Below are 22,262 nucleotides of genomic sequence, written 5' to 3'. Positions count from 1 at the left end.
ATAGTACCTTAAGTATGTATAGGTTTTAAACTACTAACTAATTTGCACACACATATTAACATAATAGGAATACGGTTACATAAACAAAGCAAATCTATAATTACCAGCCATCTCCAGTGAAGCCAAGAAAACCATTTAGGCACCCTAGGCATTTGTGAAAATTTATCTATGATATGATGGATATTTTCCAACTGTACTTGAACCATCAGACAAATTAAAGCAGCCCATTTCTGGGATCTGTTCACATCCCATATGTTCTTTTAACCATAGATAGTCTATAGTCATGAGATTTTGGGGTGCTACAACTTGCACCCCTCCCAACTCCTGGTTGAGTTCCAACAGTACAGATCCAGTCAAATTCGTTGTCTCACTGTATGCACATGCCAGCCTAGACATCTCCCTCCTCCTTCTTATGGCAAGTCCAGGAGACGGTGGGCTGGATGCAGCCACAACCGCAGCATCGTCCGGATCCCTGTGGAGGCTTTTTGATGATCATCCCCCGGCACGAGTCCTCCAGAGAGTGCTGATGCCGGAAGCTCCTCCTCATATCGTATCTTAGTTCATTTTCTGGGTATCCAAGCTAGGCCTTGATCTTCTGCGTAGAAACAAACAGACCCTTTGCCCACACTTTGACATGCCCTCTATACCACTGTGCAGAACTCATTGGAGGTCAGCACACAGTAACTGCTTTTTTTTTTTTTTTTTAATTAAGAGAAAGGAATATTATCAGAAAAGAGTACCTCCATAGCTGATCATCTGACACCCTTTAAGTGATCAACATTAAGGATATTTAAAGCATGCGTTGATCTTTGATTTACCAATAGTTTTATCCTATTAAGGAGTAATCCCCCTTTTCTTTCTTTCTTTCTTTTTTTTTTTTAAATTTTTAATCTACACTTACCTGAAGAATACTATGTTTACTATGCTCTCCCCTATATCAGGTCCCCCCTAACAACCACATTACGGTTACTGTCCATCAGCTTAGCAAAATGTGGTAGAGTCACTACTTGTCCTCTCTGTGTTGTGCAGCCCACCCTCCCCTTTCTCCCTCCCCCCCATGCATGCTAATCTTAATACCCCCCTTCTTCTTCCCCCCCCTTATCCCTCCCTGCCCACCCATCCTCCCCAGTTCCTTTCCCTTTGGTACCTGTTAGTCCATTTTTGGATTCTGTAATTCTGCTGCTGTTTTGTTCCTTCAGTTTTTCCTTTGTTCCTATACTCCTCAGATGAGTGAAATCATTTGGTATTTCTCTTTCTCCGCTTGGCTTATTTCACTGAGCATAATACTCTCCAGCTCAATCCATGTTGCTGCAAATGGTTGGATTTTTCCACTTCTTATGGCTGAGTAGTATTCCATTGTGTATATGTACCACATCTTCTTTATCCATTCATCTACAGATGGACATTTAGGTTGCTTCCAATTCTTGGCTATTGTAAATAGTGCTGCGATAAACATAGGAGTGCATCTGTCTTTCTCAAACTTGATTGCTGCGTTCTTAGGGTAAATTCCTAGGAGTGGAATTCCTGGGTCAAATGGTAGGTCTGTTTTGAGCATTTTGATGCACCTCCATACTGCTTTCCACAATGGTTGAACTAATTTACATTCCCACCAGCAGTGTAGGAGGGTTCCCCTTTCTCCACAGCCTCGCCAACATTTGTTGTTGTTTGTCTTTTGGATGGCAGCTATCCTTACTGGTGTGAGGTGATACCTCATTGTAGTTTTAATTTGCATTTCTCTGATAATTAGCGATGTGGAGCATCTTTTCATGTGTCTCTTGGCCATCTGTATTTCTTTTTTGGAGAACTGTCTGTTCAGTTCCTCTGCCCATTTTTTAATTGGGTTATTTGTTTTTTGTTTGTTGAGGCGTGTGAGCTCTTTATATATTCTGGACGTCAAGCCTTTATCAGATCTGTCATTTTCAAATATATTCTCCCATACTGTAGGGTTCCTTTTTGTTCTATTGATGGTGTCTTTCGCTGTACAGAAGCTTTTCAGCTTAATGTAGTCCCACTTGCTCATTTTTGCTGTTGTTTTCCTTGCCCGGGGAGATATGTTCAAGAAGAGATCACTCATGTTTATGTCTAAGAGGTTTTTGCCTATGTTTTTTTCCAAGAGTTTAATGGTTTCGTGACTTACATTCAGGTCTTTGATCCATTTTGAGTTTACCTTTGTATATGGGGTTAGACAATGGTCCAGTTTCATTCTCCTACATGTAGCTGTCCAGTTTTGCCAGCACCATCTGTTGAAGAGACTGTCATTTTGCCATTGTATGTCCATGGCTCCTTTATCAAATATTAATTGACCATATATGTTTGGGTTAATTTCTGGGGTCTCTAATCTGTTCCACTGGTCTGTGGCTCTGTTCTTGTGCCAGTACCAAATTGTCTTGATTACTATGGCTTTGTAGTAGAGCTTGAAGTTGGGGAGTGAGATCCCCCCTACTTTATTCTTCTTTTTCAGGATTGCTTTGGCTATTCGGGGTCTTTGGTGTTTCCATATGAATTTTTGAATTATTTGTTCCAATTCATTGAAGAATGTTGCTGGTAATTTGAGAGGGATTGCATCAAATTTGTATATTGCTTTCGGCAGGATGGCCATTTTGACGATATTAATTCTTCCTAGCCATGAGCATGGGATGAGTTTCCATTTATTAGTGTCCCCTTTAATTTCTCTTAAGAGTGACTTGTAGTTTTCAGAGTATAAGTCTTTCACTTCCTTGGTTAGGTTTATTCCTAGGTATTTTATTCTTTTTGATGCAATGGTGAATGGAATTGTTTTCCTGATTTCTCTTTCTATTGATTCGTTGTTAGTGTATAGGAAAGCTACAGATTTCTGTGTGTTGATTTTGTATCCTGCAACTTTGCTGTATTCCGATATCAGTTCTAGTAGTTTTGGAGTGGAGTCTTTAGGGTTTTTTATGTACAGTATCATATCATCTGCAAATAGTGACAGTTTAACTTCTTCTTTACCAATCTGGATTCCTTGTATTTCTTTGTTTTGTCTGATTGCCGTGGCTAGGACCTCCAGTACTATGTTAAATAACAGTGGGGAGAGTGGGCATCCCTGTCTGGTTCCCGATCTCAGTGGAAATGCTTTCAGCTTCTCGCTGTTCAGTATAATGCTGGCTGTGGGTTTATCATATATGGCCTTTATTATGTTGAGGTACTTGCCCTCTATTCCCATTTTGCTGAGAGTTTTTATCATGAATGGATGTTGAATTTTGTCAAATGCTTTTTCAGCATCTATGGAGATGATCATGTGGTTTTTGTCTTTCTTTTTGTTGATGTGGTGGATGATGTTGATGGATTTTCGAATGTTGTACCATCCTTGCATCCCTGGGATGAACCCCACTTGGTCATGGTGTATGATCCTTTTGATATACTGTTGAATTCTGTTTGCTAATATTTTATTGAGTATTTTTGCATCTACATTCATCAGGGATATTGGTCTGTAATTTTCTTTTTTGGTGGGGTCTTTTCCTGGTTTTGGTATTAGGGTGATGTTGGCTTCATAGAATGAGTTTGGGAGTATTCCCTCTTCTTCTATTTTGTGGAACACTTTAAGGAGAATGGGTATTATGTCTTCTCTGTGTGTCTGATAAAATTCCGAGGTAAATCCGTCCGGCCCCGGGGTTTTGTTCTTGGGTAGTTTTTTGATTACTGTTTCAATTTCTTTGCTTGTAATTGGTTTGTTTAACTTTTGTGTTTCTTCCTTGGTCAGTCTTGGGAGGTTGTATTTTTCTAGGAAGTTGTCCATTTCTTCTAGGTTTTCCAGCTTGTTGGCATATAGGTTTTCATAGTAGTCTTTAATAATTCTTTGTATTTCTGTGGAGTCTGTTGTGATTTTTCCATTCTCATTTCTGATTATGTTGATTTGTGTTGACTCTCTTTTTCTCTTAATAAGTTGGGCTAGAGGCTTATCTATTTTGTTTATTTTCTCAAAGAACCAGCTCTTGGTTTCGTTGATTTTTGCTATTGTTTTATTCTTCTCAATTTTGTTTATTTCTTCTCTGATCTTTATTATGTCCCTCCTTCTGCTGACTTTAGGCCTCATTTGTTCTTCTTTTTCCAGTTTTAATAATTGTGATGTTAGACTATTCATTTGGGATTGTTCTTCCTTCTTCAAGTGTGCCTGGATTGCTATATACTTTCCTCTTAAGACTGCTTTCGCTGCATCCCACAGAAGTTGGGGCTTAGTGTTGTTGTTGTCATTTGTTTCTATATATTCCTTGATCTCTATTTTGATTTGTTCATTGATCCATTGATTATTTAGTAGCATGTTGTTAAGCCTCCATGTGTTTGTGAGCCTTTTTGTTTTCTTTGTAGAATTTATTTCTACTTTCATACCTTTGTGGTCTGAAAAATTGGTTGGTAGAATTTCAATATTGTGGAATTTACTGAGGCTCTTTTTGTGAGCTAGTATGTGGTCTATTCTGGAGAATGTTCCATGTGCACTTGAGAAGAATGTATATCCTGTTGCTTTTGGATGTAAAGTTCTATAGATGTCTATTAGGTCCATCTGTTCTAGTGTGTTGTTCAGTGCCTGTGTGTCTTTACTTATTTTCTGCCCGGTGGATCTATCCTTTGGGGTGAGTGGTGTGTTGAAGTCTCCTACAATGAATGCATTGCAGTCTATTTCCCTCTTTAGTTCTGTTAGTATTTGCTTCACATATGCTGGTGCTCCTGTATTGGGTGCATATATATTTAGAATGGTTATATCCTCTTGTTGGACTAAGCCCTTTATCATTATGTAGTGGACTTCTTTATCTCTTGTTACTTTCTTTGTTTTGAAGTCTATTTTGTCTGATATTAGTACTGCAACCCCTGCTTTCTTCTCACTGTTGTTTGCCTGAAATATGTTTTTCCATCCCTTGACTTTTAGTCTATGCTTATCTTTGGGTTTAAGGTGAGTTTCTTGTAAGCAGCATATAGATGGGTCTTGCTTTTTTATCCATTCTATTACTCTATGTCTTTTGATTGGTGCATTAAGTCCATTTACATTTAGGGTGACTATTGAAAGATATGTACTTATTGCCATTGCAGGCTTTAGATTCGTGGTTACCAAAGGTTCAAGGTTAGCTTCTTTAGTATCTTACTGCCTAACTTAGCTCGCTTATTGAGCTGTTATATACACTGTCTGGAGAGTCTTTTCTTCTCTCCCTTCTTATTCCTCCTCCTCCATTCTTCATATGTTGTGTGTTTTGTTCTGTGCTCTTTTTAGGGGTGCTCCCATCTAGAGCAGTCCCTGTAGGATGCCCTGTAGAGGTGGTTTGTGGGAAGCAAATTCCCTCAGCTTTTGCTTGTCTGGGAATTGTTTGATCCCACCATCATATTTAAATGATAGTCGTGCTGGATACAGTATCCTTGGTTCAAGGCCCTTCTGTTTCATTGCATTAAGTATATCATGCCATTCTCTTCTGGCCTGTAGGGTTTCTGTTGAGAAGTCTGATGTTAGCCTGATTGGTTTTCCTTTATAGGTGACCTTTTTCTCTCTAGCTGCCTTTAAAACTCTTTCCTTGTCCTTGATCCTTGCCATTTTAATTATTATGTGTCTTGGTGTTGTCCTCCTTGGATCCTTTCTGTTGGGGGTTCTGTATAATTCCATGGTCTGTTCGATTATTTCCTCCCCCAGTTTGGGGAAGTTTTCAGCAATTATTTCTTCAAAGACACTTTCTATCCCTTTTCCTCTTTCTTCCTCTTCTGGTATCCCTATAATACGAATGTTTTTCCTTTTGTATTGGTCACATATTTCTCTTAGTGTTGTTTCATTCCTGGAGATCCTTTTATCTCTCTCTATGTCAGCTTCTATACGTTCCTGTTCTCTGGCTTCTATTCCTTCAATGGCCTCTTGCATCTTATCCATTCTGCTTATAAATCCTTCCAGGGATTGTTTCACTTCTGTGATCTCTTTCCTGACATCTGTGATCTCCTTCCGGACTTCATCCCACTGCTCTTGCATTTTTCTCTGCATCTCATCCCACTGCTCTTGCATTTTTCTCTGCATCTCATCCCATTGCTCTTGCATTTTTTTCTGCATCTCTGTCAGCATGTTCATTATTTTTATTTTGAATTCTTTTTCAGGAGGACTAGTTAGGTCTGTCTCCTTCTCAGGTGTTGTCTCTGTGATCTTTGTCTGCCTGTAGTTTTGCCTTTTCATGGTGATAGAGATAGTTTGCAGAGCTGGTACAAGTGACCGCTGGAAGAGCTTCCCTTCTTGTTGGTTTGTAGCCTTTTCCTGGGAGAATAGCGACCTCTAGTGGCTTGTGCTGGGCAGCTGTGCGCAGACAGGGCTTCTGCTTCCTGCCCAGTTGCTTTGGGGTTTATCTCCGCTGTTGCTGTGGGCTTGGCCTGGCTGGGGCTGTTCCTCCAAAATGGTGGAGCCCCGTTGGAGGGGGAGCAGCCAGGAGACTATTTATCTCCGTAAGGGGCCTCTGTGCTCCCTGCTGCCCAGGGGGTTACAGTGCCCAGAGATCCCCAGATTCCCTGCTTCTGGTCTAAGTGACCTGTCCTGCCCCTTTAAGATTTCCAAAAAGCACTCTCCAAACCAAAACAACAACAGCAACAATGAGAGAGGGAACAGAAAGAAAGAGAAAAAAAAAGGAAAAAAAAGGAAAAAACAAGCGATTTTTTTTTTTTTTTTTTTTTTGTCCTCAGGTGCCGGTCCCAGGCACCCGCTCACTGGTCCTGCTGCCCTGTCTCCCTAGCACCAGGGTCCCTGTCCTTTCAAGGCTTCCAAAAAGCACCCACCCACCGGTCCCGCAGGGAAGGAACGCTCGATATTCTTTGTCCTCAGGCACTGGTCCCACGCACCCGCTCACCAGTCCCACCGCCCTGCCTCCCTAGCACCGGGGTCCCTGTCCCTTCAAGGCTTCCAAAAAGCACTCGGCAAAAAGAGAGAAAAAAAAGGGGAAAAACGCGCGATTTCTTCAGTCCTCAGGTGCTGGTCTCCGGCACCCACCCACCGGTCCCACCGGGAAAAATGAGGGATATTCTTTGTCCTCAGGTGCCGGTCCCAGGCACCCGCTCACCAGTCCCGCCGCCCTGCCTCCCTAGCACCGGGGTCCCTGTCCCTTTTAGGCTTCCAAAAAGCACTCGCAGAAAAGAGAAAAAAAAAAGGGGAAAAACGCGCGATTTCCTCTGTCCTCAAGTGCCGGTCTCAGGCACCCGCCCACCGGTCCCGCAGGGAAAAATGGGGGATATTCTTTGTCCTCAGGCGCTGGTCCCAGCCACCCGCTCACCAGTCCCGCCACCGTGCCTCCCTAGCACTGGGGTCCCCGTCCCTTCAAGGCTTCCAAAAAGCGCTCGCCAAAAAGAGAAAAAAAAAAAAAGGGGAAAAATGCGCGACCTCCTCCGTCCTCAGGCACCGGTCTCAGGCACCCGCCCCCAGGTCTCACAGGGAGAAACGCGGGATATTCTTTGTCCTCCGGCGCCGTTCCCAGGCACCTCCTCACCGGTCCCGCCACCCTGCCTCCCCAGCAACGGGGGCCCGTCCCTCTAAGGCTTCCAAAAAGCGCTCGCCAAAAAAAAAAAAAAAAAAAACCGCTCCGGTTTCTCTCCACCCGCCGGGAGCCGGGGGGAGGGGCGCTCGGGTCCCGCCGGGCCGGGGCTTGTATCTTACCCCCTTCACAAGGCGCTGGGTTCTTGCAGGTGTGGATGTGGTCTGGATGTTGTCCTGTGTCCTGTGGTCTCTATTTTAGGAAGATTTTTCTTTGTTATATTTTCATAGCTCTATGTGTTTTTGGGAGGAGATTTCCACTGCTCTACTCACGCCGCCATCTTGGCTCCGCCCTCCTGAAGAGTTTCTTTAATCTCTTGATGGCCTCCAGAGTGTTTGTATTGTTTGGTATTAGTCACCCACCGAGGCAGAGGCAAAACTATGGGCGGGTGCCTAGCATCTTCCCTCAGAACTGCCTTCACCACACGTACTCTTAATCTGAACTCACCTGCAGTGGTCTACAACCATAGACCCTGAAGAATATCAATCCACAAAATATACTCAGGGATAGGAGATATATACGTGGTATACTCTTTTGGGGGTAGATGCCCTATTCCCAAAGGGATTTGGGCTAGTTTCATTCTGATAGCCTTACCCCCATATCCATCTATGATAGTGGGGGTCCCGAGGAACCACTCAGGTTTACCATGAATCAGTGAACATTAGGTCCCCATATCCACCAGAGCCAGGACACGTTGTATGTTCACTGGGGGCCAATTGATAGTTATTTCAACATGTGGCCTCTGGGTCCCCCCCTGGTCCCTCAGGGCAGATACCTTGACCTTCCCCTCAGTCAAAACATGTTCTCCAATCATCTTCCTGTGGGCTCAAGTGAGGTTGGCTTGCTCTCCAGCAGGAAGTCTTGCAAACACACAGTCCAGATTCATGGATCTGTCTCTGACCTCTGTCTCTTTGGTCTTAATGGCTGGAACTGCTGCTCTGGTTTCTGCTGTTGCCATAGCTCTAGTAAGATCCTATTGGACTTCCCGTCTAATTTCCTTCCATCTGCTCCTGCCTGTATTAAATCAACCCACATCTGTGTCCTCATAACCTTCATGGGGCCCTTTAAATTCTTCTTGTGAGTAGCAGATCTTATTTCTTTCTGGGTTCTCATTGCTTCAGCCTCTCCTAAGTCTGCTACTGTACATGTCACCTTGCTTACGGGATGCCCTAAGTGAGGGGAAAGAATGTCCACTAGAGACCCAAAGAGGGATGTGGGGCTATTTGAAGCACAATATTTCTCATCCCAGTAGTGAAAATCTCTTCATCTGGGCCATAATTCTCTGGCCTATAGATGGCATTTCTTATGCCTAGCTTTCATAACACCTGTTGGAGCTCAGCCTATGTCTGCCATCTAACAGGAAAGGATAGCAGATCACCCTGATTGGGCCACCCAGCAAAAGGGTAGCCATAAGGCAATTGAGGAGAGAGTGACTCCCTGGGGTCTGATGTGCATTTTGTGATCACTGCCTTAAGGCAGGCTGCACTGTCAGAGAAGACAGCTTTCCCATCTCTGATCCTGACAGAACAATTCCATCCACCTCTCAGTCCCACAGACGCAGGAGCTAAGCTGATATTGACTCTGAGGGCTTCTGCCTAAACCTGGAGCCCTAATCTACCAACTCAGCCTGAGTATAGGGGTGGAGCATATAGTGCTACATGACCTGGGGAGGGGTCTGCTCCTCTCCTTGGGGAACTTCAGCTGCTGGGTCTTTATTTTCTTTACAACCACTGGGCGTAAAGAAGGTGGTGCCTCTGGCACCTTCCCCAGCTTCTCCATTTTCAGGACTGTTGACACCTTTCTCTCCCTCCCCTGAGTGCTTCCTCTGCTACAGCCTTTACCTTTTCTACTGTGCCTCAGAGCAATGCTACCTCAGTTTTCAGCAGCTGTCTTACCTTCACCTCAATGCTTCACAGTTGGCATTCTTGTGCCACCTCCACCTGTGCTTCCCTTAGGAGTTTGTCCTTTTTCTTGATGGCCTTTTCCCCCTGGGAGTGCTGCTGTCTCGTTCTATAAGGAAACGTTAACCTCTTTAATAGCATCTTGCTCCCAGCATTCTCGTGTTGCCTCCTCTTGCATCAATGCCATTTCCTTCAGGGAATCCATAGAAGTTTGCAGTTCGTCTTTTCATGCCGCCATTTCTTGGGTCTTTTCCAAGAGCATGTCCTTCTCTTCTGTAGACTTTTTAATACTCTGAGAAGCAGCCAACCCACAGTCTCCACTGCCTCATGGGCCCTCTGTCTCTCAAAAGACCTATTTACTATACCAAGGGCTATCCTCACTGCCTCAGATATCACCTCCACTTGCCCCCAGCCTGGGTTGGGGCCCAGTCCTCTAGGAGTCAAGCCACCTCAGACCATGTATCTATTGGGGGACGATCCACTGTCTCTCCATTCACAGGGGCAGACCGCTGAAGCACGCCTCCCATAAGGGGAGCCTGTCTTTTTCCTTGGTCAACAGTGAACCCTGCCAACTTCACTGATTTTCTTGCCAATGGGTTTCAGCCCCCAGCAAGTTTGCTGTGGATTCAGTGTGACCAAAGAAATGACAGTAGAATGTTTCTTTGGGGTGAAAGGGTTTATTACCCAGCTTGTTCTCCTGGTGGTAGGTACAGCACTAGCATCTCTGCCTCCACCCAGATCACTGGGCCAAGTTCTCTATATAGTCCAATAATAGCTTATTGCCTAAAGGTGTGGAAGTGGTAGCCTAGCAGCATGCCAGTTACATCATCAAGTGGTTTAAGTTCAGTGAGGATCCTGGCCATAGGAACCCCAACCTCCCACACTATATGACAAAATACATTTGAATATATATTAAATAACAATAAATATATTAAAATACCAATATAATCTTTAAATATTAATGCATAGTGTTATATATAAATATAATTACATAATATCTTAAATTTTAGGAATTATTGTAATATAATGCAATGTGATTTATGAGTGATGTATGTTTATAATATATTTCACAATTTAATATAAAGTCAACATGCTTTTTATTATGAGAACAGCCATATTTATTTGATGTATTTACATACATACTTTTAATAAATATTGGGATTAGGTTAATCAAAGAACGTCCAGCTGTGTGCCATTCAGCCTGCTGAAGTTACCCACTTTTCTCCCTCTTTGGTTCAGCTGTCTTCCCAGGAGAACTTTCCATCCTCTTCCATTTATAGAGACATGGTTTCGTGTGAGCGCAGGATGTTCGCACATTCATACATTCATTGGCTGAAGTCACCATGTGAAAACTACACTTAACTGAGCCATGGCAAAGTACCCCTCAGCGTTTTATCTTAATAAATTAAAGTTGTATTTAAATGAGTAAACTAATGAAGCATCAGATCTCATTAATCTTGTTAAGGCAGGCTGGCCCACTCAAAAACCAAAGTCCTTAGAACATGTGCAGTATGATATTTTGTGGCCTTAAAACAGTAATTATTTTATGTACTCATACATTTTACTTTAGAAGTTTCCTTTCACTGTTCCTGGTTACAAAAATAATTTGGTCCACTTACATCACTCTTTAACTTCCTAGCTTCATGCTGTTCCTAAATTTGGTCAACAACATGTTACCAGAATTTCTCAGAGGGAGGTAAAAGAAACACCTCCCCAATTTTAAGGGAACCAACTGGCCAAAGAACAACCTGGACAATCCAGTGTGGTGAATAAATGAGTTTCATTAGGGGTTATTGACAGAGATGTGATGGATAGCATGCAGTCAGCTGCTCGAAGAGCCCACCTTGTCATTAGGCTAGCTTTTATCAGTGATTAGGCAGAGGGTGCTACCTGCAGGAATGCAAATCATTGTGCTACAGTAAGCAGGCAAGTATGGAGGTCCTTATTCTTATCTTGGGGTTTTTCTTCAGACACAAAGCAGTTCTGCATTCTTGGTGCCTTTACCTTATATCACAAAGAACAGGGAGAGAGCCCTCCCTGCCCCATGACTACAGCCCAGGATTGTGGCCCAGTAGCTTATTCTAAAATGCCTACCTTAACCAAAATAGCTTCAGTTTGGCCAGGTTTCAGAGGATAACCTATACTATACAAGTCACTAATGTCCTCTGCCAAATCACTGACAGAAATATATGTGAGAAAGAGACCAGGGATACAGTATCTTCATTTTGAAAATGATACATAAATATTAAGAAAGAATAATAGCATTTTGAGTGATTATTATATAAGAAACCCTATGTTAAGTTTCCTAGATATACTTGTGAATTTTCACAATGACCTCTCTGGTTAATACTATTAAAATCCTCTTTTATAAATGAGAAACTGAGACATAGAATGGTCAGGTACTGTGCCTGAGATAATACATTTAGGTGGTGGCAGAGCAAGGATTCAACTCCCAGCAGTTGGGGTCCAAAGTTGGGACTCTTAATTTTATGCTACTTTGACATGCCCATTACTAATACTTCTAATTACATCATCATTTATAGCACATTTCTACTCTTGTCTAAAAAAAAAAAAATCACAAGGAACTTGCCATAGCATGTGCTGAAATATATATATACATGGCCATGCATGTCTTTTAGACAGTAACTTGTACATGGTGTAAACTTAGAATATTCTCAGTAGTCACTTTTGGAGAAGAAACAGTGAATGTATGAATAAATAAATCAGTGAATCTAAAGAATGCTGGTTCAGTGCATGACTCTGAAATCAAATTACTTGGTTTGGAAATTATTCTGGCATGTTTTATTTTTCAGAGATTTATGAGGCCTCCTTTTCCTCCCTTTCTATTCTTAAACAAATGCTGTTACTATCCTGGCTATGCCCACTCACTGACATTGATAGCTGTTATTTAAATCTGTACTTCCTTCAGTGTTTTTCCAGCAAATCTTCCATTCTCTAAACTTGTACAAATAGCATAATGGACAGTTTAATAATTCTAACTTAAGTTTTCTCAGTACTCTGGGAAATAACTCATTTGGGCTGGAAGACAAACTTACTTAGAACAGCCATCCTGGCCTCTTACTATCTCCTCACTTATTAAAGGTTTCAAATCCCTGTTTTGATAGTTAGATCTACACTCTCAATGTGATGCCAGTTCCCCTTGATGGAAAAAACAGAGGCAAAACAGGAGTCCAGTAATTCTACTTTCTATTGTCTGCTAGCCTCATAGCCTGAGCTCTGAATAACAGAACTGATCTTTTCATTATCTTTTTCTTTTGTGTGATCCAAATATCACTTTTAAAAAAGTATTTTATCATGTCACTAATTCACTAAACAATGTGTCATTAATACTAGGCACTCACTGGATGTTACAGAGCACAAGTCTTCATGCCTGTCTGTGGCATTGCAGAGCATATCTTTACTAAATATAATTCAAGTTGAAAAGTTCAATTAAAAAGCAATAAATGAAATTTGAGGACATATATAGGAGGGAATGACTGACTCTGGCAGGGGAATCAAGAAGACTTAAGAGAGGAGGTGACTTGGATTTGAAGAGTTTTTCTGTGCTTTCCATTTTTTCTATGTGTTTTGACCTTTCAGACGTTACCCTGTTTTTATTTTTTCTGATTTTTATATTCACACTTGGCATTGACTCGTGATCATGATTTCTCTTTGAATAATAGTACTTTTGACCTTATTAGGACTTACTATCTCCACATATTTCAAGGAGTTGACTCTACTTTTCTTCTTTTGCAGTTTAGAGCCATGATTCACCACACCTATGATGCTCTACTAACAATATTCTCAATATTCTTGTACTTTTGTCTATTTGCTACAACCTGTTAGCAAAACCTACACTCTGGAGGATTCCAAAATGCATGCCTCCTAGGGTGCTGTGGAAAAAACTTCTCCATTGGGCAGTTTGGTAACAACAAATTCATGCATACCACTGTATTAGTTTGTCAGGCCTACTTTAACAAAGTACCACAAGCTCAGTGCCTTAACAAACAAATTAATTGTCTCACAGTTCTGAGTCTAGAAATCCAAAATGAAGGTGTTTATAGGGGTTTCCTTCTCACAGCTGTGAAGTAACGATCAGTTCCAGGACTCTCTACTTGGCTTGCAGATGGCCGTCTTCTTCTGTGTCTCCTCACAACTCTTCTATCTGTGTCTATCTCTTTGTCCAAATTTCCCTTTTGCAGGGACTTCAGTCCTGTTAGACTACATCTCACTTTAATGACCTTGTTAACGTGATTGCCTCTGTAACAATCCTGTCTCAAAGTAAGGAATCATTTTGAGGTACTGAGAATAAGGACTACAACATATCTTTTTGGGGGGACACAATTTAATCCTAATGTTTTCCTTGTTAACTATGTTTATCTGTATTCAGACTGTTCACCCCTTTCTCTATCAAATGTATGTTATATATTTCTACTCTTTTCTAAATTCAAGGCCCTGTCTAAATCACTACCTCATTTTAGAAGATCCTCCTTACTCATGCTTCAAAAAATACTAGTGAAAGTAAGCTATCAGGGAAAACAAGGAGCAGATAACCACACCTTTCTATATCTATCACCAATTTCTTTCTCATATAATTCTGTAATAAAAATGAAGAATGCATTTCTTTTTCTTTCTGCAAATAGCCTGCCGATCTAAGTCCTAAATGATTGTTCTTTCCCCTTTTCAAAAACAGTGCTGTTGATTACAGTTCTTCCTTTTTATTTTCAACTGGTCTTTTCCTATTAGCAGGTAATCATGCTCAGATATTTATTAAAACAAATAAAAATAAACTCTGTTAGTTAACTGGTTTATTTGGTCACTTTTTAAATTTCAGTATTTCTCATTTGTTACCCAGACAATTCTAATTCGGGTTACATACTCACCACTCTTTATAACTCCCTAAAAATTTCAGTGATCCCTGTGCTACTAAAACCGTGCTCTCAATTTACTTAATCTTCAACTGTATTTGATACAGTTTATCACACCATCATTATAACATTGTCACATTGTCACATTTTTTTTATCTCTGATCAGACACAGCTATGGTTTTCTTCCAACTTTTTGTTAACTTCTATTTTCAAATTCTATTTTCAAACTACATGTAAGTATTGAATTTTTTCAATGTGTCTTCCTTGGGGTCTTTTGGCTTCTTGCTTTAGACCCTCTCATTGAGGGTGGGACATCCTAATCACTCCCATGGCTTTGATTACCAACAATATGTCAACTCAGTTCTGAACTTTGAAACTTTTCAGTCCCTCCTTTACATATCACTGGAGTATGATCTACCTATTCATAGGTGTGTCAAACTCCACATCTCTCTTCCCAACAATATCACTCTGGTTGGACCATCACTTTTGCTTGTAAGGGATTATCACAATGGCTTTCTAACTGCTCTCCTTGCAACATGCTTTCAACATGACCCTCTTTCAACTGCTTCCCAGATTCCAGTTAGAATGATCTTAGTAAACTTCAGATTTGATCTTGCCATTCATCTGTCTACAGTTTGCCAATGGCTTCCCACTGCACTCAGAATAAAGCCCAAACATCCTAGTACTGCCTATAGCAAGGCTTTGCTAAAGCTTGCTACTGCAAGCCTTGTTTCCCCCCTTTTGCATAATTTTTTTTTTTTTTTTACCACATTTCAGTTGTATTGTTCCCTTATATGTTGCTACAAAACAATATGCTCTTGTGCTTTTTCTGTCTCAAAACTTTCTCTCTGGAATATGTCTCTGTCTGTCTCTCCCTCATTATGCCACACCTAACTCTTACTCACCCTTCTTCTTTAACTTCAAATATAATTTTCACAGGGTTGCCTTCCCTAATATCCCATTATAATTTCCAATGGTATTCTTAAAGAATTGTTAAGTGTCAGAATTTTCCAAGCTCATAGAAGAGTTTCTGGGTATCTGTATCAACATCCTCTTAATGAACCATTTTTTTAAAGTTTGAATTTAATATTGTCTAAACTATCCATTTATGTAGCTTTGGAAAAGTATCTTAATTCACCAATGCCCAGAGTACCCTTCTCTGATTTTCGCAAGCACTAAGATGACACAGTCACATTCTGAGTTCTCACTTTCACCTAATCAAGGAATTCTTCCTTGCTGTTAATAATTAGTCAAGAGAAGTATCATGGTTTAAAGTTTTCTCTTCAACTTCTGAGAAATTAAATGACCTATTGTTAAATATCTTAGATTCATTTTTAAAATGTTCCTAATCTATTGCCAGTTAGAATGCAACATCTATAAGATATGTTTTGTAGTGGATTTTTAAAAACCCTTTGTTTCATGTCAGTATGACGTATCAGAAAAACTGAAACATTTATTAAGATGCCCCAAATTTCATAGTTTTTAAAAAGTCAGATAAAGAAAGTGAATATAAAATAAGTTAGTATGTTATGAAGCTGACAAAAGAGTACAGAAGCAAGCAAGTGAAGGATTTGAAACAGCTTTGGTTTGGAACAGTAATCCCTAGGTGGTCTGATTTGAGCAGAACATTGCCACAAGGCACAGGAGCCCAGCATTGTTAGGAACTATTTCAGTCATCTGCCATTTTGTCAGATGGAGGAGCCTCCCCACCTCGTAGATGAAGCTCATCACTGCTTTGACAATGCTAGGTTCCACATCATTAGTTTCCATTTGATTCTATAGCAACAAAATAAGAGAAAATTAATTATAGTGGATGCTGGAAACCAAATAGTGGAATTAAAATCCCAGCATTCTCATTTAATGGCCAAGAAACAAATTACGCTATTATAGCAGAACAGCTTTTTTAACCTCCTGTGCTGGTTTCTGCATTTTGCACAAATGTGGAGCTTATACTCTGAAATAAGCAACTTTATTAAAAATGAATCCTGGAACATAGCTTTGGAGAGTTCAGTCAGCAATTCTTTCCAGTATGTGAACTCTTCTGAAGAAATCTCATGTACATTTTTGGGAAAAAATATTTCCCTCCCTCTGTTTGCTTAGTAAATGGAGTAACCTTTTTGCTTCAAAATCATCTCCTGGATGGATTCAAGCTGGTGAGACAGACGGGCAAACACTGGCACCATCAAATGATTGTACATTCCATTCCAGTTCCAACTCTAAGGCTGATTAAAACAAGAAAGTGTAAACAGATCCCATGTTCTTTGAAACTGGTCCAAATTGCTGGCTCAGACTAAGGTCAAAATCAAAAAGAGCTTGAAAGGGAAAGGTTGTAGGTACATAATTGTCCAAAGCATCTGTTTCAGCAGAAATGAGTCCTAATTCTTCCACATAACTATTAAATTGGAATAAAGATGGCAGTGTGAGAGTTGAGAGAGAGATCTCCTCCTAGAACCACATATAAAAAAATGTAATTAATACAACTAATCCTGAAAGAGCAACAGGAAAGTGGGCTGCACTAGAGTGCATAAACCTAGAGAAAAGAGCACACCTCAGAGAACAGGGTAACTTACCAAAGCTGTGACCCAGCAGGGCCCAATCCCTTCCCATACCCCAGCTCACCGGCAGGAGGAAGAGAGAGCAGGGAGGGAGTGGAGGCCTGGGACTGCTGAACACCTAGCTGGAGATCTTCTCTGGGAGCATGAACCTACATTGCATAGTGTTCTGATGATTAGTGGTGTTGGAAAGCTAAGACAGGTGGGATACCTGGAGAGACAGATTCTAGCTACTTGTGGAAAACAGGGATTCATATTTGGCTGATCTCGGTGGGCAGTCTGAGAGACTTCCTAAAATTGAGAAGGCTGCTAAAAGGGCAAGGATAGCAAAGACCTTACTGCTCAGGAAAAAGGACAGGTAGACAAAATTGTCTGGGTGCACTCTTCCCAGCAGTTAGGTAGCTTAAATGATCTTGAGGCACTCCATCCCCCCATCTGGCTCTGGAGCTCAAAGGCCCCCACTGTGATATGCAGCCTGCTGTGTCTTCCTTGGCTAGCCTGCACCTGGCTTGCAAACCAGCAGCCCCTGCCCTGGAGTCAGGCCAGCTAGAGGGAAGCCCTGTGAATGGCAGCTATAAACACATAGCAAAGAGACTTACACCTGTGTGTTCAGCCCACTGGTGCTGGCAGAGGAGACAGGCATAGCAGCCAGGAAGCAGGAAACAGCTCTTTCCTCCCCCCAGGCAATAACACCACTCGCCTGTGACACTTGACATTGCTCCAAGGGCTGAACAGCTCCAGAGAGTGGAGTTTATGGTACTAGACGGCACCACAGAAAAATATGAAATGCCAAAGGAACGTGGTTCAAAGCAAAATTATGAATACACCTGAGAAAGTGTAAATGAAATTGACTTCATGAATATTCCTGAAAGAGATTTCAAAATAAAAATCATTAACATGCTCATGGAGTTACAGAAAAATGTTCAAGAACTCAGGAATGAATTTAGGACAGAGATCCAATCATTGAACAACACAATGAAGGGTAATAAAAGCAGATTAGATAGGGTGGAGGAGACAATAAATGAAACAAAAATTAGGGAAGAGGAACAAAGAAGCTGAGGCACAGAGAGAAAAAAGGGTGTCTAAGAAATAAGAATACTGAGAGAACTGTGTGACCAATCCAAATAGAACAATATTTGCATCATAAGAGTAGCAGAAGAAGAGGAGAGAGAAAAGGGAATAGAAAGTGTCTTTGAGGAGGTAATTGCTGAAAAATTCCTCAACCTGGGGAAGGAGATAGTCTGTCAGGCCATGGAGGTACACAGACCTCCCAACACAAGGGACCCAAGGAGGACAACACCAAGACATATAATAATCAAAATGGCAAAGATAAAGGGTAAGGACAGACTATTAAAAGCAACCAGGGAGAGAAATAAGATCAAATACAAAGAAAACCCACCAGGCTATCATCAGACTTCTCAGCAGAAATCTTACAGGCCAGAAGGGAGTGGCATGGTATATTTAATGCAATGAAGCAGAAGGGCCTTGAACCAAGAATACTTTATCTGGCAAGATTATCATTTAAATTTTAAGGAGGGATCAAACAATTTCCAGATAAGCAAAAGCTGAGAGAATTTAGCTCCCACAAACCATCTCCACAGTGTATTTCGGAGGGACTACTACAGATGAAAGTGTTCCTAAGGTTAAATAGCTGTCACCAGAGGTAATAAAAAGGGATAGACAAAGAGTACAGAGCATGATGTCTAATATATAAAGAATGGAGGAGGAAGGAAAGGAGAGAAAAAATGCAGAACCTTTAGATTGTGTTTGTAATAGCATACTAAGTGAGGTAAGTTAGACTCTTAGATAGTAAGGAAGTTATCCCTGAAACTTTGGTAACCATGAATCTAAAGCCTGCAATGGTAATAAGTACATAACTATTGATAATTACCCTAAATGTAAATGGTCTGAATGCACCAAAAAAAGACATAGAGTCACTGAATGGATAAAATAACAAGACCCAACTATGTGCTGCCTAGAAGAGACTCACTTCAAACCCAAAAACATACACAGACTAAAAGTGAAGTGATGGAAAATGATATTTCATGCAAAAAAATGGGAGAAAAAAGCAGGAGTTGCAGTACTTGCTTGTATCAGACAAAATAGACTTCAAAATGAAGAATGTCACAACAGACAAAGAAGGACATTAAATAATGAAAAAGGGGTCAATCGAACCAGAGGATATAACCATTATAAATATCTATGCACCCAACACAGGAGCACCTACATATGTGAAGCAAGTGCTAACAGAATTAAAAGGGGAAATAGAATGTAATGCATTCATTCTAGGAGACTTCAACACTCCACTCACTCCAAAGGACAGATCAACCAGACAGAAAATAAGTAAGGACACATCAGAACAGATGGACCTAACCAATATCTACAGAACTCTACACTCAAAAGCAGCAGAATACACATTCTTCTCAAGTGCACACAGAACATTTTCCAGACTAGACCACATACTATGCCACAAAAAGAACCTTGGTAAATTCAAAAATATTGAAATTCTACCAACCAGCTTCTCAGACCACAAAGGTATAAAACTAGAAATACATTGTATGAAGAAAACAAAAAGGCTCAAAACACATGGAGGCTTAACAGCATGCTCCTAAATAATCAATGGAGCAATTGCCAAATTAAAACAGATATCATGCAATATAGGGAGACAAATGAAAACAACAGCACAGTGCCTTAACTTCTGTGAGATGCAGTGAAGGCAGTTCTAAGAGGGAAGTATATAGCAATGCAGACCTATTTAAACAAGGAAGAACAATTCCAAATGAATAGTCTAATTTCACAATTATAGGAACTGGGAAAAGGACAAATGAGGCCTGAAGTCAGTAGACAGAGGGACATAATAAAGATCAGAGAAGAAATAAATAAAATTGAGAAGAATAAAACAATAGAAAAAAATCAATGAAACCAGGAGTTGGTTCTTTGGGAAAATAAACAAAATAGATAAACCCTAGCCAGACTTATTAAGAAAAAAAGAGAATCTATAAACATAATCAGAATCAGAAATGAGAAAGGAAAAATCATGATGGATAACACAGATATACAAAAAATTTTTAGAGAATACTATGAAAATCTATATGCTAACAAACTGGGTAACCTAGAAGAAATGGACAACTTCCTAGAAAAATATAACCTTCCAAGACTGACCCAGGAAGAAACAGAGAAAGCTAAACACACCAATTACCAATAACGAAATTGAATTGGTAATCTGAAAACACCCCAAAAACAAAACCCCCGAACCAGATGGATCCATTGCTGAATTTTATCAGGAAGATATAATACCCATTCTCCTTAAAGTTTTCCAAAAAATAGAAGATGAGGGAATGCTTCCAAATTCATTCTATGAAGCCAGCATGACTCTAATACCAAAACAAGGCAAAGACATCACAGAAAAAGAAAACTACAGACCAATATCCCTGATGAACATAGATGCAAAAATACTCAACAAAATATTAGCTAACCAAATTCAAAAATACATCAAGAGGATTATACACCATGACCAAGAGGGATACATCCCATGGATGCAAGGATGGTACAACATTTGAAAATCCATCAATATCACCCACCACATCAACAAAAAGGACAAAAGCCACATGATCATTTCCATAGATGCTGAAAAAGCATTCAACAAAATTTAACATCCATTCGTGATTAAAACTCTCAACAAAATGGGTATAGAGGGCAAGTACCTCAACAAAATAAAGGCCATATATGACAGAACCCACATCCAGCATCATATTTAAGTGTGAGAAGCTGAAAGCTTTTTCCTAAGATCAGGAACAAGACAAGGATGCCCACTCTCCCTGCTTTTATTCAACATAGTACTGGAAGTCATAGCCACAGCAATCAGACAACACAAAGAAAAAAAAGGCATCCAGATTGGTAAGGAAGAACTCAAACTGTCATTTTTGCAGATGACATGATATTGTACATAAAAAAACCCTAAGGAATCCACTCCAAAACTACTAGAACTAATATCTGAATTCAGCAAATTTGCAGGATATAAAATTAATACACAGAAATCTGTTGCATTCCTATATACTAATGATGAACTAGCACTAAGAGAAATAAGAAAAACAATTCCATTCACAATTACATCAAAAAGAATAAAATACCTAGGAATAAATCTAACCAAGGAAGTGAAAGACCTATACCCTGAACTACAAGACACTCCTAAGAGAAACTAAAGAGGATAGTAATAAATGGAAATACATCCCATGCTCTTGAGTAAAAACAATTAATATTGTTAAAATGGCCATCATGCCTAAAGTAATCTACAGATTCAATGCAATCCCTATCAAAATACTGACAGCATTCTTCAATGAACTGGATAAAACAGTTCTAAAATTTATATGGAACCACAAAACCCCAAATAGCCAAAGAAATCTTAAGAAGGAGGAATAAAGCAGGGGAGATCTTGCTTCCCAACTTCAAGCTCTACTACAATGCCACAGTAATCAAGGCAATTTGATACTGGCACAAGAATAGACCCATAGACAAGTGGAACAGAGTAAGAGATTCCAGATATTATCCCAAGCATATATAGTCAATTAATATATGATAAAGGAGCCATGGACATACAATGGGGAAATGAGAGTCTCTTCATCAGCTGGTGTGGAAAAAACTGGACAGCTACACATAAGAGAAAGAAACTGGATTACTGTCTAACTCCATACACAAAAGTAAACTCAAAATGGATAAAATACCTGAATATATATACACACACACACACACAGCTTCCTTGTATTGGGTATTAAAGTGTCTACTGCTCTGTGATTTCCTGAAGAATTATTTCTGTTGAAGATCAATTGTCAAATATTTCCTTCTCTTTATTTACCTTCGTTCATGTAATCAAATAAATTGTGCTTATTTTCCTTCCTTGGTTTTGTGCAGAGAAGGAAAAGCATAAGGGACACTTTGCACATACCTCATGATTATTGTATTAATTACTTCCATATTTACTTCATGAGTGATTCTAAGATGTATGTTTTAACTAAACCCAAGACACACATGACCTGGCTTAACTCAAACAAGTAAGGTATTCAAAGCCAAGCATTTTCAGGTTAGCTACAAAAGTACTAATATTGTAATGGTTAGCATCTAGAACAAAAGACTCAAAAGTAAGTAAATCAGAGAAATCCTGTCTAAGTTATCAGTAAGAAAAAAATAGAAAGCACATGGTTTAAGGGAAATGGGTCTGGGACGGTGTGAAAATAGGAATCAAACTTTCAAGTTATTGTGAAATAGGTACTTGTATTTGTAATGTCACATCCATTGAACAGTTTAAGTCTTCACGTTTGCTCTGCAAATTATTCTCACTTTCAAGTCAGAGAAGTTGAGTAACCCGTCAATTGTCAGTTATTAGTCATTCTTACATTACTATATTATCACTAGATGATGATATTGTTGGCAAATTGTTTTATAGGAGAA

This window comes from Manis javanica, chromosome 6, assembly GCF_040802235.1.
Source record: "Manis javanica isolate MJ-LG chromosome 6, MJ_LKY, whole genome shotgun sequence".
Lineage (NCBI taxonomy): Eukaryota > Metazoa > Chordata > Mammalia > Pholidota > Manidae > Manis > Manis javanica.
Note: the sequence above shows the minus strand (reverse complement) of the source record.